The following is a 16,041-nucleotide window of genomic DNA, read 5'->3' as shown; positions in this document are numbered from 1 at the left end:
AACTGACACGTATGTAAGGAGTATGCTATACCCTGCATGGAAAGATCCAAATGAAGCACACCCCGCCCACGGAGGAACCATCCGAGGCAGCCATGTGGGGCGCACTGCATAGGTTACTGCTGGCAGGGTGTGCAACCAATGGAGGTACACATTATGGGAATAGCACACAGTGGGGTGGAAGTACCGTGTAAGAAGAAAGAGAAGAGAAAGACATATTTGCAGGTAAAAGAAAAAAAAAAAAACTGCACTAACATTATTTTGTAAAAAAGATAAATGTCCTGGTCTCATGCGAGCAGTGCGGGTGGGTGTGAGAATGTGGGGTGCACACTAATGTCCAATGGAACTGACCCAGCAAAGTCTGGTCCTGATGCGCACGTCCCTCAGTTCCCTGCTGAGCTTGGGGGGTAGTCCCGGGGGCAGTCCTGATGTTCTTGGACACAGAAGTGTCATCTGCTGGGCAATACCTGCTCGTTTCTTTATACAGTGGTTAATTGTGTCCCACGGACTTTCCAACTCCGGGTATTGCAAGGACTTTGTACATCTCATCCTGCATTCACTGCATTCATTACAACTGCACTTCCACGAACTGTACTGCTTTATTACCTGCACAGCAATTATTTGAAGTTACTTGAATTGCCAAGGTGTTAAACTGTGTATTTAATAAACTGACTTTGTTTTATTCCGTTGTTGTGGTCACGTCTTCGGGCAAACGGTGCTTAGACCTCCAGTATGTCCAAGAACCCTATTCAGCCTCCACGCTTCACATACACGCCAGCCCCTATGTCTGAGGCTTCCCTAGTTCAGCCTCAGCCCTCAGTTGTGACACTGCCTCTAAGAAACCACATAGGTTTAAACGTCGGAAGGTTACTAAATTGGTTTTACCTCATTCTGACCATTTAGTTGACATACGTCAGGAATCCTGGGAGAACCCTGGGAAGAAATTCACCCTGCACAAGAAGATGCTAGCTCGCTATCGCCTTGCAGCTGAGTTGAGCAAGAATTGGGAAACGCCACCGCCGGTGGACTCGCAAATCGCTAGACTGGTGGTATCTTCTGCCCTGTCGGTCACTACCGTTACTTCTCTTAAGGAGCCGACGTATAAACGTGTGGAGGGTTGCCTGAAGGCTTTCTATACCCTTGCTGGGGCTGCACCTAGGCCCACCATTGCGGCCTCTGGGCTCAGGAAATAGAGGATGTGTTTCCCTCTCATTTTCCTGAACATGCCAGACAATGCCTCTCATATATTGTCACGGCATCTCATTACATTAAAGAAGCAGCTTCAGATATTGGCGTTCTGGCGGCCAAGGCTGCTACGACATCTATTTTGGCTCGCCGTATTCTTTGGTTAGGGTCCTGGTCAGTGGACCTGGACTTTAAGAAAACCCTGGAGGTGCTCCCGTTCAAAGGTGACATCTACTTTGGTGAGGATCTGAATAAGATTGTTGCTGACTAATAGGCCCTACACACTGGCCGATTTGTTTGAAAGATATGAACGATCTCGTTCATAAATGAAAGAGAACTCGTTCATATCTTTCAGTGTGGAGGCTCCAGCGATGAACGATGCGCAGCCCCGCGCTCGTTCATTGCTGGTCCCCCGTCGGCTGTGCATGCAGGCCAATATGGACGATCTCGTCCATATATGCCTGCACTTCAATGGAGCCGCGTGACGGGGGGAGTGAAGAAACTTCACTCCCCCTGTCTCTACCCCCCTGCCGCCGGGTCGCTCGTCGGCCGTATCCGCCGTCGGGCAGCACGGCGGCGGATCGGCCAGTGTGTAGGGCCCATTAGTGTCTGCTAAAACTGCATTTCTTCCAAGTACTACTCCTTCTGCACCGAAGGCTAAGAGTACTTCCTTTCGTTCCTTTCGACCTCCAGGTAAAGCAAAAGGTCAGGCGTACCAGAAACAGTCTCTCACTTCCAAGCCCAAGCCTAAACGTGCCTGGGTGGCCCGTCAGCCCGCTTCCAAATCTGATAAGCCTGCGGCATGACGGGCGGGCCTCCTCCTGGGGAATCCTAGGGTGGGAGGCCGACTTCTACAGTTTACCCAAGTGTGGTTGGAAACCCCTTCAGACGCTTGGGTGCGGAAAGTCGTCTCTCGCGGATACGCTATTTCCTTCAAGAGTAGTCCCCCTCCTCGCTGTTGCCTGACAGACATCACCTTGGTTCAGAAGAAGGCAACTACTCTACGCTTGGTGGTACAATCCCTCCTGGACACCGGAGTGATGGTATCTGTGCCTCTCGCTCAGATGGGCAGGGGGTACTATTCAACGCTGATCCTAGTCCCCAACCCGAATGGTTCCTCTCGGCCCATTCTCAACCTCAAATCATTGAACAAATTTGTGAAGGTGTCCAAGTTTCATATGGAAACCCTTCGCTCTATTGTCCTGGCTCTGGAACTAGGGGACTATATGGTATCCCTGAATATTCAGGATGCTTACCTGCATATCCCTATTGCCATGTCACATCAGCAATACCTACGGTTTGCTATTGGCAATCTCCATTACCAATTCTGGGCCTTACCGTTTGGTCTGACTACGGCCTCTCGATTTTTCACCAAAGTCATGGCGGTTATGATAGCTTCGCTCCGCCGTCGGGGCATCAGGATTCTACCGTATCTGGACAACTTGCTGATCCTGGCTCATCAACTGGAAGAAATCCTCCCTGGTCCCTGCCCAGAGCAGGGTACACCTGGGAGCATTGTTGGACACATAAATCCAGAGGTTGTTTTTGTCACAGGAAAAAGTCCTGAAACTTCAAGACAAGATACATTACTTCCTCTCTCGCCCATGTGTGTCGATAAACTCGACGATGCAAGTACTAGGCCTCATGGTGTCGGCTTTCGACATGGTGGAGTACGCGCAATTTCTTTCCCGCCCTCTACAGAAACTGGTTCTTGCCAAATGGGATGGCCTGCCTCACCGAATCAGGTATCAAATGATATCCTAGTCTCCGGAGGTCCGTCTGTCCCTGATCTGGTGGCTACAGGACCAACGGTTGAGCAGGGATTGTCCCTTCTGGATTTCCAACTGGGTACTTCTGACGACTGATGCCAGTCTGAAGGGTTGGGGCGCGGTGTTGGAGCAACACTCTCTCCAGGGTTGGTGGACCAGGAAAGAGTCTCTCCTCCCAATAAACATTCTGGAGTTGCGGGTGTTCAATGCTCTGAAACTGGCCCAGCATCTGGTACAAAACAGGCCTGTTCAAGTACATAATTCATCAAGGCAGCACTCGATGCTGCATGGCAATGATGGAAGTGTCAAAGATTCTTCAATGGGCGGAACGCCATCTGCCAGCCATATCGACAATATTCATTCCGGGGGTCCTCAACTGGGAAGTGGACTTCCTCAGTCGTCAGGACGTTCACACCGGAGAGTGGAGCCTCCATCCAGAAGAATTTCAACTCCTAGTGGACAAGTGGGGCCTACCAGACGTAAACCTGATGGCGCCTCGACACAATCACGAGGGTTCCGGTCTTCGGAGCAAGAACAAGGGGTCCTCAAGCAGCGTTCGTGGATGCACTGGCGATTCCATGGAACTTTCGGCTGCCGTATGTGTTCCCTCCGGTGTCACTCCTGCCAAGAGTAATACGGAAGTTCAAGCAGGAAGGAGGAATCCTGATTCTCATAGCTCCAGGTTGGCCCAGACGGCACTGGTTCTCAGACCTACAGTGTCTCTCGCTAGAGTGTCCCCTACTTCAATTTCAACAACGACCAGACCAGACCTCAAACTATGTTGAAGGCCCGTAAGCCAGCTTCTGCTCGGATTTATCATAGGGTCTGGAATTCTTACTTTACTTGGTGCGCGTCTAATAACCACAACATTTACAAGTTTAGTACTGCCAAACTTTTGGCCTTCCTGCAACAGAGCCTGGACTTGGGCCTTCGTCTGGCCTCCCTCAAGGTTCACATTTCTGCCTTGTCGGTATGGTTTCAGAGAAAGATTGCTACCCTGCCTGATCATACTTTCACTCAGGGTGTTTTACGGATTCAACCTCCTTATGTACGACCTGTGCCGCCCTTGAGATTTGTCGGTGGTTCTGGAGGTCTTGCAAGAGTCTCCGTTTGAACCTCTTGCATCTGCTGACCTTAAGTGGCTTTCCCTTAAGGTCTTGTCTTTTGCTGGCTATTGCCTCTGCTAGAAGGGTCTCGGACTTGGGTGCCTTATCCTGTAAGTCCCCTTATCTGATTTTTCATCGTGACCGGCAGTTCTTAAAAGGCGCCCTGGTTATTTACTTAAGGTGGTGTCTTCCTTCCACCTTAACCAGGAGATTGTGGTTCCGGCCTTTAGTTCTCCTGAGATGTCCTCCAAAGAACGGTCATTGGATGTGGTACGGACTCTCCGTATCTATGTGAAAAGGACAGCCTCAGTTAGGAAGTCTGATTCTCTCTTTGTACTGTTTGGTTTTCACAAACGTGGCTGGCCTGCTAGCAAGCAGACCTTGGTCAGATGAATTAGAATGGTGATTGCACATGCTTCAGGCTGGCCTTCCAGCTCCTGCTACCATCAAAGCCCATTCTATTCGGTCTGTAGGACCTTCTTGGGCGGCCCGCCGTGGTGCGACCCTTGAACAATTGTGCAAAGCGGCTACGTGGTCCTCGGTGAACACGTTCGTAAGGTTCTATGCCTTCGATACTTCCGCCTTTTAGGATGCTTCCTTTGGACGCCGATTTCTTGTGCCCGCTACAGTGCATCCCCTCCCATAAGGAACTGCTTTAGGACATCCCCGATGTTATTCCCTGTGGAATACCAGTGTACCCCTACTGCAGAAAAGGAGATTTATGGTAAGAACTTACCTTTGTTAAATCTCTTTCTGCGAGGTACACTGGATTCCACAGGGCGCCCACCCTGACGCACTTAGCTTCTTTAGGTTGGTATTGCATTAGCCGCTGATACCTTCTCCTGTTGTGAGAATGTGATGTTTGTGGCTACTAACTGTTGTCACTTTTACCTGCTACTGCATTGGACTGGTTAACAAAACTGAGCTCCTGTGCATGGAGGTGGGGTTATATAGGAGGCGGCGCTATGCATCTTGGGAACAGTCAAAGCTTTTAGCCTTTTGGTGCCTTGGATCAAGATCCAACTCTACACCCCGATGTTATTCCCTGTGGAATCCAGTGTACCTCGCAGAAAGAGATTTAACAAAGGTAAGTTCTTACCATAAATCTCCTTATTATTATACAGGGGTAGCAGCCTGTGGTGTCCTGTTAGTATTATTATACAAGGGGAGCAGCCTATGGTGTCCTGTTAGTAGTATTATACAGGGGGAGCAGCCTGTGGTGTCCTGTTCGTAGTATTATACAGGGGGAGCAGACTGTGGTGTCATGTTGTTGTTGTTGTTGTTATTATTATTATTATAATATAGGTGGATCGGCCTGTGGAGTCCTGTTGTTATTATTATTATACAGGGAGAGCAGCCTGTGGAGTCCTGTTGTTATTATTATTATTATACAGGGAGAGCAGCCTGTGGTGTCCTGTTATTATTATTATACAGGGTGAGCAGCCTGTTGGTGTCCTGTTAGTATCATTATACAAGAAGAGCGGCCTGTGGTGTCCTGTTGTTGTTTTCTCATACGTCCTAGAGGATGCTGGGGTCCACTTCAGTACCATGGGGTATAGACGGTTCCGCAGGAGCCATGGGCACTTTAAGACTTTTCAAGGGTGTGAACTTGCTCCTCCCTCTATGCCCCTCCTCCAGACCTCAGTTTAAAAAATTTGCCCAGGCAGACTGGATGCACTACTAGAGTTTCTCTGAAAGACTTTATTAGGTTTTTTTATTTTCAGGGAGACCTGCTGGCAACAGTCTCACTGCTTCGTGGGACTTAGGAGGGAGAAGTAGGAACCAACTTCTTGAGAGTTTAATGGCTCTGCTTCTGGCTGACAGGACACCATTAGCTCCTGAAGGGTACTGAACGCTGGGTGCGCCTAGATGCTCACTCCCACAGCCTGCCATCACCCCCCCCCCCCTTACAGAGCCAGAAGTCAGAAGACAGGTGAGTGTTAGAAGAAAAGAAGACTCTTTTCCAATGTGACGGCTGATAGAGGTACCGCGCAGCAAGCGGAACGCTGCGCGCCATGCTCCCACTACACACAGGCACGGCAGGGCGCAGGGGGGGCCACTCTGAGCAGCATGAAATCCTCCTAAATAACTGGCAACTAGGGGACATATAGTCCTTCCCCCGCAAGTATAAATATTCTGTAAAACGGACTGGAGAGTAGAGCGCCATTCCCGGGGCGGGGCTTCTTCCTCAGTCAGCTAGCACATTACTCAGCGCCATTTTTCTCTCAGAGAACGCTGGTCCTTCCTTCACTACTGAAAGTATCAGGGTGCAAAACGGGGGGGGGGCACAGTGCAAATTGGTGCTTTGTATTTATTATTATTATTATTATTATTATATGGTAAAAGCGCTGCAGGTCTGTGGGCACTATTGTTTTCACAGGCTCTGTGTTACTGGCGCTGGGTTGTGAGCTGGCAAATCCTCTCTGTGTCCCTCTGACAGATTTTACTGTGGGTCTGTCCCCTATAAGCCTGGGTGTCTGTGGTGTGTTTGGTACACGTGTGTGACATGTCTGAGGCAGAGTGCACTTCCCCAGAGGAAGCTGTACTAGGGACACAGTATTGTAATGTGGTGGCTCTGTCGGCACCACCTGAACCTGAATGGGTGAAAGATTTGCGTGATAGTGTGAATCATATCGGGAAACAGACCTGGAGTAAATCTGTGGTGGATGTGATGTTACAAAGCTCTGCTTTTTGTTCCACAGGAGACCCCTCGGGGTCGCATAAAAGATAATTTGCCCAGATAATTCACACTCGTACCGACACGGACTCTAATTCCTGTGTCGACCCTAGTGTTTCCAGAATAGATCCAAAATTAGCTAAGAGCATTCAATACATGACTGTAGCTATAAAGGACGTCTTAAACGTTGAGGAGACCCCTTCTTTACCTGAAAAGAAGGTGTACCTTTATAAAGAAAGGAAGGTTGAGGTAGATTTTCCTCCTTCTCATGAACTAAACACCCTCTTTGAGAGGGTCTGGAAAAACCCTGAAAAGAAATGTCAAATTCCCAAAAGAATTCAGGTTGCTTATCCCTTTTCGGCAGAGGACAGGAGAAGGTGGGAGTCCCCCCCCCCCCTCTTGTTCTGGACAGAGCCCTGTCACGATTAACTAAAAAGGTGGCTCTCCCCGCACCTGGGACAGCGGCCCTTAAGGAGCAGGCGGATCACAAAATGGAAAACACATTGAAAATCTATTTATGTGACCAATGGTACACTGCTCAGACCTACCATTGCCTGAGCATGGGTAAGTAGTGCTATTGAAAAGTGGTCGGATAACTTGTCATCTGATAGACACCCTAGATAAGGATGAGTTTCTCCTAACGTTGGGTCATATAAAAGAAGCTGCAGCATACATGCGTGACGCCACGAGAGATATTGGGCTCTTGGGATCAAGGGCCGCTACCATGGCGGTCTCGGGCAGGAGGTCACTGTGGATTCACCAATGGAATGCTGATGCAGATTCAAAAAAGAATATGGAGTTTCTCCCCTATAAAAGAGAGCCTTATTTGGTGACGGCCTAGATGCTTTGGTTTCTGCGCCTACTGCAGGTAAGTCGACTTTCTTGCCCTATGCTCCTGCACAGTCCAAAAAGATGCATCACTCTCAGATGCACTCCTTTCGGCCCAATAGGTACAAAAGAGGTAAAGGTTCCCCTTTCTTGGCGAGTAGAGGAAGGGGAAGAGGAAACGGATCCGCAGCCTCTTCAGGATCACAGGAGCAGAAATCATCACCTGCTTCTGCCAAATCTACTGCATGACGCTGGAGCTCCCTTACGGGAGTCCGCCGCGGTGGGGGCACGTATGAAACTTTTCAGTCAGTACTGGGTTCATTCTGCCCTGGACCCGTGGTTTTTACAAATCGTGTCCCACGGGTACAAACTGGAGTTTCTAGACATTCCCCCATGCCGATTTTTCAAATTGGCCTTACCCGTTTCTCTCCCAGACAGGGATGTAGTCAGCACAGCAATTCAAAAATTATGTCAGGATCAGGTCATTATCCTAGTTCCCCTGTCACAACAGGGAGAGGGGTTTTATTCAAGCCTCTTCGTTGTTCCAAAGCCGGTCGGCTCAGTTAGGCCGATCCTAAACCTGAAATCCCTAAATTTCTACCTGAAGGGATTCAAATTCAAGTTGGAATCTCTCAGGGCAGTGATCTCCAGCCTGGAGAAAGGAGATTTCATGGTGTCAGTGGACATAAAAGATGCCTACTTTCATGTTCCCATTTATCCTCCGCATCAGGCTTATCTGAGATTCGCGATACAGGATTGTCATTACCAATTTCAGACGTTGCCGTTTGGTCTCTCCACGGCACCAAGAGTTTTTCACCAAGGTGATGGCGGAGATGATGATCCTCCTTCGACAGAAGGGAGTCAATATAATTCCTTACCTGGACGATCTCCTAATATAGGCAAGATCCAAGGACAGGTTGGTGCAGAACATTGCACTCTACCTGAAGGTACTTCAACAACACGGTTGGATCATAAACTTTCCAAAGTCACAGTTGATACCGACAGCAAAATTGTCATTTCTGGGAATGATACTGGACACAGAACTACAGAGTTTTTCTTCCAGTGGAAAAAGCTCTGGAGATCCAGAGACTGGTCAAACAAATTTTGAAACCAGCAAGAGTGTCGATACATCAATGCATTCGGTTGTTGGGAAAGATGGTAGTGGCCTACGAGGCCATATAGTTTGGCAGATTCGATGCCAGAGTATTCCAGTGGGACCTGTTGGACAAATGGTCCGGATCCCACTTACACATGCACCAGAGGATAATCCTGTCATCCAAAGCCAGAATTTCACTTCTGTGGTGGCTGCACAGCTCTCACCTGCTAGAGGGACGCAGGTTCGGGATTCAGGACTGGGTCCTAGTGACCACGGATGCAAGACTCCAAGGCTGGGGAGCAATCACACAGGGAGTAAGCTTCCAAGGAAGGTGGTCAAGTCAGGAGTCTTGTGAAAAAAGCTGATTCTATACCTTATAACACAAGCTATTTACTGTATATCGTGAAGCCGTAATGGCCGCTGAACCTCGTGCACGTGCTACGCACTCCGTACGCTATTTGCGTATGAAGACCTCGCACGTGGTACGCAAGTTACGTACACACGCCAAAAGGGGAAACACAGTTAACATTTCATACACTACTGGCTAACATTAATATCTAACAGAATAACTACACATGAATATACAATAGCGGCACAATCGCAAACACAAATACATAGACTAAGAATGAATGGCTAACATTGAACGGGTAACAAAGTTGCCACAGAGAAACATACCATACGGGGAACACTCGCCAGCGCAACCGGATCCAGTCCTCCAATTATCAGAGATAAATGTTGATGAGAGAGAGTACTGGCCGGTCTGGGGACAGTGGCCTTTATATACACAACATACAGTACACTACAAAGGGCCCTACAATCTTATTGTTCATTGGACACAGGAATGTCTCTCTGCACTGTAACAAAAGGTCATAGGTGGATTTGAACAGGTGGGCTGTGACTATTACAAACTGCTCAGGTGGGAGGGAATCTCAGGATTCCCGCCGCATGGATAATGAACCTCAAATATAGTAAATGTCCAGAAACTACTAATAGACATAACTATACGCAGGAGCGATTAATCTTTACCTAACCAACACCGGATTGTTACTAATAAAATACTCTTCGGTTAGGTACCAGACACCACTGTTCAACCTTTGTCAGACCCTTTGTATCATGAAAAGAGGGATTCCCAAGTCCATGAACCAGTCATATTAAACAAACTTACAGTTATTATTAAGGGGAACATTACCTATAAAACATACTATTTGGATTTGTTATGTAACGATTCAGTCGCCCGCTAGACGCACACAAACTCTATCGTAAATGAACATACCACGCGCCCGAGCGCATGGCCGTGGAGGCGCCGGCACGCAACTGCGAATATGCGCACGCACGGGAGAGAAGGTGCATGTGCAGCGGGCAAGCGCATGGGGTGAATATATGGCAACGTGTAGCATGATATTTTTCCGACTTTGACAGTCTACCCTTTGGCAGACATCAATAACTGCCACTTCCTAAAACAGTTCAAAAAGAAAAAATATATGTCATCATGTAAATACATTTTTATGATTGGGTAAAGGGAGGAGAGGAGAAGGTGGGAAAAGGGTATGACCTAGTGAGATAGTAGAAGCATGTGTGTATGAATCCATGTTTGAGGGGTTCATGTATCATCGTGCCGTACGTGTTTTAAATCAAGCTTCGAGGTATTGCAAAGTATACATTTGAATCCTTCTTATCCCGTATTAAGGGTCTGTGGATGGGCTGTCAAACTTTACCGAGCTTTTTTCAGCTTTTGGTTGCAACAAATGGGGGAGCACATTTAGTTGATGATACATGAATGGGGGGATATGTGAGTGCTGATATCTGTGTCTATATTCCCTATCAACTATGTGTGTCATTACCTGAAGGTTGTAGAGGTGAAGATAAGAAGCAATTATTATAAATGCAGACATAAACTATGTGAGTTTAGTATACATTCGCCGATTGAGGTCTTGTCTTGTCTTGATGTACATGTTGTCTGATGTCTCTCAATGCTTTTGCTATAAATGGCGACAAAAGCTTTTCCATTGTCCAGAAAATTACAGTCACTAAAGTATTTGGGCTTTCGTAAGAATTTAAAGTCACTAGGGATATTGGGGGTCTGTGGTAATATCCATCAATGGTCTGTATAAAAGAGGTTGTCAAATTCTTCTTCCAAGCGGATGTCTTTGTACCTTGGAGGAAAACAAAGGAGAAACGGGTGAAAGAAACGGACCGTGGAATCACATTTTCATCACAACATTGTCTCTATCGTTGGGTCATAAATCAAATTGGTTGTTGTTATTATAGTGTCCTCGCTCCTCAGACTCATCACTCTGGTACTACCTTTACACTTCGTTAAAATCCGAACGCATCTAAATATCAGACCAACAAATATGACGATTCCCAGAATACACAAGAGAAATTTCCCTACATCCATGATAATACCTTGGGCCCATTCTCCTAAACCCGAGAACCAATTTTGTGGGTTCAACCAGGACACGCAACCGGTCAGCTCATTACCCACAGCAGCGAGAGTGAGATTGTGTCTCCTTCGGAACTCCAACTTCAATTGCAAAATGTCATCCATCTTTTGGTCGATGACCTCAGCCGGGTCCTCTGTGCTGTTTGTAATGTACGTGCAGCATTTTATTCCATATTGAGTTGCTAGGGTAACACAATACCCGCCTGTCACAGCTGTGAGGTAATTGAGAATCATCCTATGCTTAACCAGTTCTGTTTTGTAGGCTTGTAACTCTCTCCCCGTATACCTGAATGTGTCGTCATACATTTCGGTGATATTGTCTAATAAATTTGCAAGCGCAGATATATATCTATAGTTTAACACTCCTCTGGCGGTACGAGTGATATCTAACGCGAGTAGGACTTGAATCCCGGTGGATTCATGGATCAGGTCAGAGGCCAGATGCTCTGTTCTTTCTATCAGGTGCCGTTTAACGATGTGCTCGTAATGAGTGTGAGTATAGGGAGCTTGGGCACTGCAGTGAATATCTTTAATTTTACTATGGGATACAGTCATTACTTCAGGCTGTACTTTTCCAATGTAACATAATCCTTCTGAGTTTGGGGCAAGCCACTTATACGCCTTCCTCCCGCATATGAAATATGCATCATCGGGGAGAACATATGGGACGGAGTATGACATGTGAAATCTCCTAACCCTAATTCTCCCATCTGTTTAGTACACGTATCTGTTTGTACGACATGTGCACAGTATCCTGGTGATACTTCTCCAACTTGCATGGTCCTACTTTCTAAAGTGTACCTATACCGGAAAAATCTTCCATGGTCGGCTATCTGGCATATAAGTTCTGTGTCTATAGGCATTCTGTCGGCTCTGTGTGAAAATGTCATGGTTTGATTACTCCATGACACTTCCCAATTTCCCGGCTTTCGGGGATTGGAAATGTTAAAGCACACTAGGGACCTATCCACATGATATTGGTGGAGCTTCAAACTAGGAGGACTAGAGATATTAAACCTCTTGTCCACCGGCCTCCCACCACTTAGCTCAAGTACCTCTCCTACAGTTAAAGGGAATGGTACTAGTCCTGATTTGCTATGACCTTGAGGTACTTGAGAGCACACCCAACAGTCTGTCTGGTTTAACATTTTACCCACTAAGGAGTGATAGTCACCCAATGGATGCCGGTCCATGTGGATATTAAAACTGGACTGACATTTCTTGATGCACCCATCCTCAACTATATTGTCACAGTACCTACATGTGCAGTTCTCTTCAGCTAACAATCCTTCACAATTCCTTCTATTGTCAATGCTATCAGATCGTTTTCTGATACTCGCCTTTACTCTGTGATTATGTTGTTCTTGGAAATTTACGCCTCCATCCTGGTCATCAGAACCCATTCCAGATCATTTCTCGACCTCCATGGTACTCTCACCGAAACAGACTGCTCTGGTCAACATCATGGTCAACAGGAAAATCCGGATCACAGTCTCTCGAGGCAAGTCCATCTTAGAGGAGTAAAAGGAGAAAAATGAAAAGGGGGAAGGGAAATAGGAGGGAGGTGGGAACTGGAGAAAACAATAAACGGGAAAAAGAAATCTAGCTCGACCAACGCCTCCGATCTTATTATTCTCAGCGCTCAGGTGCCGTCTCAATCTTCCCTGAATAGACACTCTAGTGATACAACCTCTACCGTCTGTTCTTTATCACGGGACCTCTCTGGGTCAGCAACCTTTTTACAATGAGACGAATGGACCCAAGTCTCCCTCTCGGCAACCTTCAATGCAGTAGTGCTAGTCAATAAGACTTGATATGGTCCTTCCCATCTGTCAATAAGGCAACCTGAGCGTAGAAAATTCTGTATCATTACATAATCCCCAGGTTTAATGTCATGACAATTACTGTCTGGCAAATCAGGAATCACCAACTTTAGATTATCATTCTGATTCCTCAATTGCTTACTCATTTTAACCAAGTACTTTACGGTTACTTCATTGTTACATTTCAAATCATCCTGGGGGTTAATCATAACATGGGGTTGTCGACCAAACAGAATTTCAAAAGGAGACATTAAGAGGGGACCTGGGAGTTGTTCTGATGCTGTATAATACGATTGGCAAAGCCTCAGGCCATAACAGTCCTGTTTCAGTCATTGCCTTGCTCAATTTATTTTTAATAGTGCTGTTTACTCTTTCCACCTTCGCACTCGCCTGGGGGTGGTACGGAGTGTGCAGCTTACTATTAATTCCCATCAACTTACACATTGTTTGAAAGACTTCACCTGTAAAATGGGTACCCCTATCGCTCTCAATAATTCTAGGGATACCATACCTACACACAAATTCCTGCACAATTTTCTTTGCAGTAAACACAGCGGTATTTGTGGCCGCGGGAAATGCTTCAACCCAATTTGAGAACACATCAATACAGACCAATACATACTTTAAATTTCTACAATGTGGCAATTGTATGAAATCAATTTGTATTACCTGAAAAGGGCCATCTGTCGGAGGGATATGGGATGGCTCTGTCGGTATTGCCTTTCCGATATTCTTCCTCAAGCAGGTGAGACATGTCATTGCTCTTTTACCCGCATGGGAAGAAAATCCTGGGGCGCACCAATAAGCTCTTACCAACTTACACATTCCTTCTTTGCCTAGATGAGTCAGCCCATGTGCCGCTTCCGCTAGACTTGGAAGGTATGCTCTGGGTGCCACTGGCTTACCCTGTCCATCTGTCCAGAGTCCTGAGGACTCCTGGCCATATCCTTTTGACCTCCAAACTGCCTTTTCCTGTGGGGAACACAAGTTTTGCATTTCACACAATTTCTGTGTGTTTACAGTATTAAATACCATCAGTTGTGTGATGTCTGTCTGTCTGGGGGTACCGGCTGCTGATTTAGCAGCTTCGTCTGCTCGGCTGTTACCAAGTGATACCGGGTCTTGGCTATATGTGTGAGCTTTACACTTGATAACAGCCACTCTGTCTGGTTCCTGTATCGCTGTTAGAAGTATTTTGATGTGGGCTGCATGCGCTACGGGTGTGCCAGCTGCCGTCATGAAATTTCTGAGGCGCCATAGGGCCCCGAAATCATGGACTACTCCGAAGGCGTACCTAGAATCTGTGTAGATATTGGCTGACTTTCCCTTAGCCAATTCGCATGCTCTGGTTAGGGCAACCAGTTCAGTAACTTGTGCTGAGTGTGGTGGGCCTAGCGGTTCTGCTTCTATGGTACTTTGGTCATCTACGACTGCGTATCCAGTACACAAGTCTCCCGAGTCCGTCTGTCTGTGACAACTACCGTCAGTGTAGAAAGTAAAATCTACATCTTCCAGTGGGTTGTCACTGATGTCAGGCTTTGCCGTGAAATTTTGGGTCAAATACTCCATACAATCATGCGTGTCATCTCCTGTACTAAATCCTCCTTCACCATCACTCTCATCCTCCACCCTTTGTGGCTGTCCAGGCACACCTGGAAGATATGTTGCAGGATTTAGTGCGCTGCATCTCTTTATAGTAATGTTTCCCGGGGCCATTAATGCCAATTCCCATCTTGTAAACCGTACTGATGAGACGTGTCTGGTTTGGGCAGAATTCAGCAAGGCTGACACTGCATGTGGCGTATGAATTGTGAGGTTGTGTCCTAGCACTACATCTTCGCTTTTCGTAACTAGCAATGCTATTGCTGCAACACTTCGCAAACATGTGGGGAGGGATTGCGCTACCGTATCTAGCTGAGCGCTATAGTAAGCTACCGGCCTGCTGGCATCACCATGCTTTTAGGTTAAAACACCTGCCGCGCACCCAGCACTCTCTGTTCCGTACAGCTCAAAGGGTTTCCCATAGTCTGGCATACCTAATGCCGGTGCCTGCGTTAGGCACTGTTTAAGTCTCTCAAATGCCATTTCAGATTCGTCTGTGTGCGAAATCCGATCAGGTTTGTTAGATGAGACCATCTCCTGCAAAGGTAATGCTAGAATGGAAAAACCTGGGATCCAGTTACGGCAATACCCACACATTCCTAAAAACGTTCTGATCTGTTGCTGGGTTTGTGGCAGGGTCATGTCACGAATTGCTTGAATTCTTTCAGCTGTAAGGTGTCTCAGTCCTTGTGTCAGACAGTGTCCCAAATACTTCACCCTGGTCTGGCATAATTGTAACTTATCTTTGCAAACCTTGTGTCCTGTGTCTGAAAGATGAAACAGGAGTTGTTTTGTATCTTTCAGGGATGCTTCCAGTGAATCTGAGCACAGCAGTAAATCATCCACATACTGTATCAATATTGATCCACTCTCAGGTTGGAAAGACTGTAAACAGTCATGCAAGGCCTGTGAAAAAATAATTGGACTGTCAATGAAACCTTGTGGTAAGCGAGTCCAGGTGTATTGAACTCCTCTGTATGTAAATGCGAATAAGTATTGACTGTCAGGGTGCAGAGGTACCTAGAAGAATGCGGAGCAGAGGTCAATTACAGTGAAAAATTTGGCAGTGGGAGGGATTTGCATAAGGATAACAGCTGGATTTGGCACTACAGGGAATTGACTCAACTATTTTGTTGATCCCCCTTAGATCCTGCACTAATCTGTAACCCCTCCCCCCACTCTTTTTAACAGGCAAGATGGGACTATTGGCAGTGCTGGACGTCCTTACCAGAATGCCCTGTTGTAGCAAGCGCTCTATTACAGGGTAAACTCCTAACTCCACCTCTGGCTTCAGGGGGTATTGTAGGATTTTTGGAGCTATCCTACCATCTTTTACTTGCACAACTACTGGGGCTACGTTTGCCATTAATCCAGTGTCTTGTCCATCCTTGGTCCAAAGTGACTCCGGTATCTGGGAAGTCATTTCTTCTACCTTGGACGGACACCTATTTACAATAACAGTGTGTGACATTAATCTTGTTGGGGAGTCTAGCATATCTTGTGCTTCCTGAGCGT

The sequence above is a fragment of the Pseudophryne corroboree genome (genome assembly GCF_028390025.1).
Source record: "Pseudophryne corroboree isolate aPseCor3 chromosome 3 unlocalized genomic scaffold, aPseCor3.hap2 SUPER_3_unloc_99, whole genome shotgun sequence".
Lineage (NCBI taxonomy): Eukaryota > Metazoa > Chordata > Amphibia > Anura > Myobatrachidae > Pseudophryne > Pseudophryne corroboree.
The sequence above is the reverse complement of the archived record's forward strand: the minus strand, read 5'-3'. Positions refer to the sequence as shown.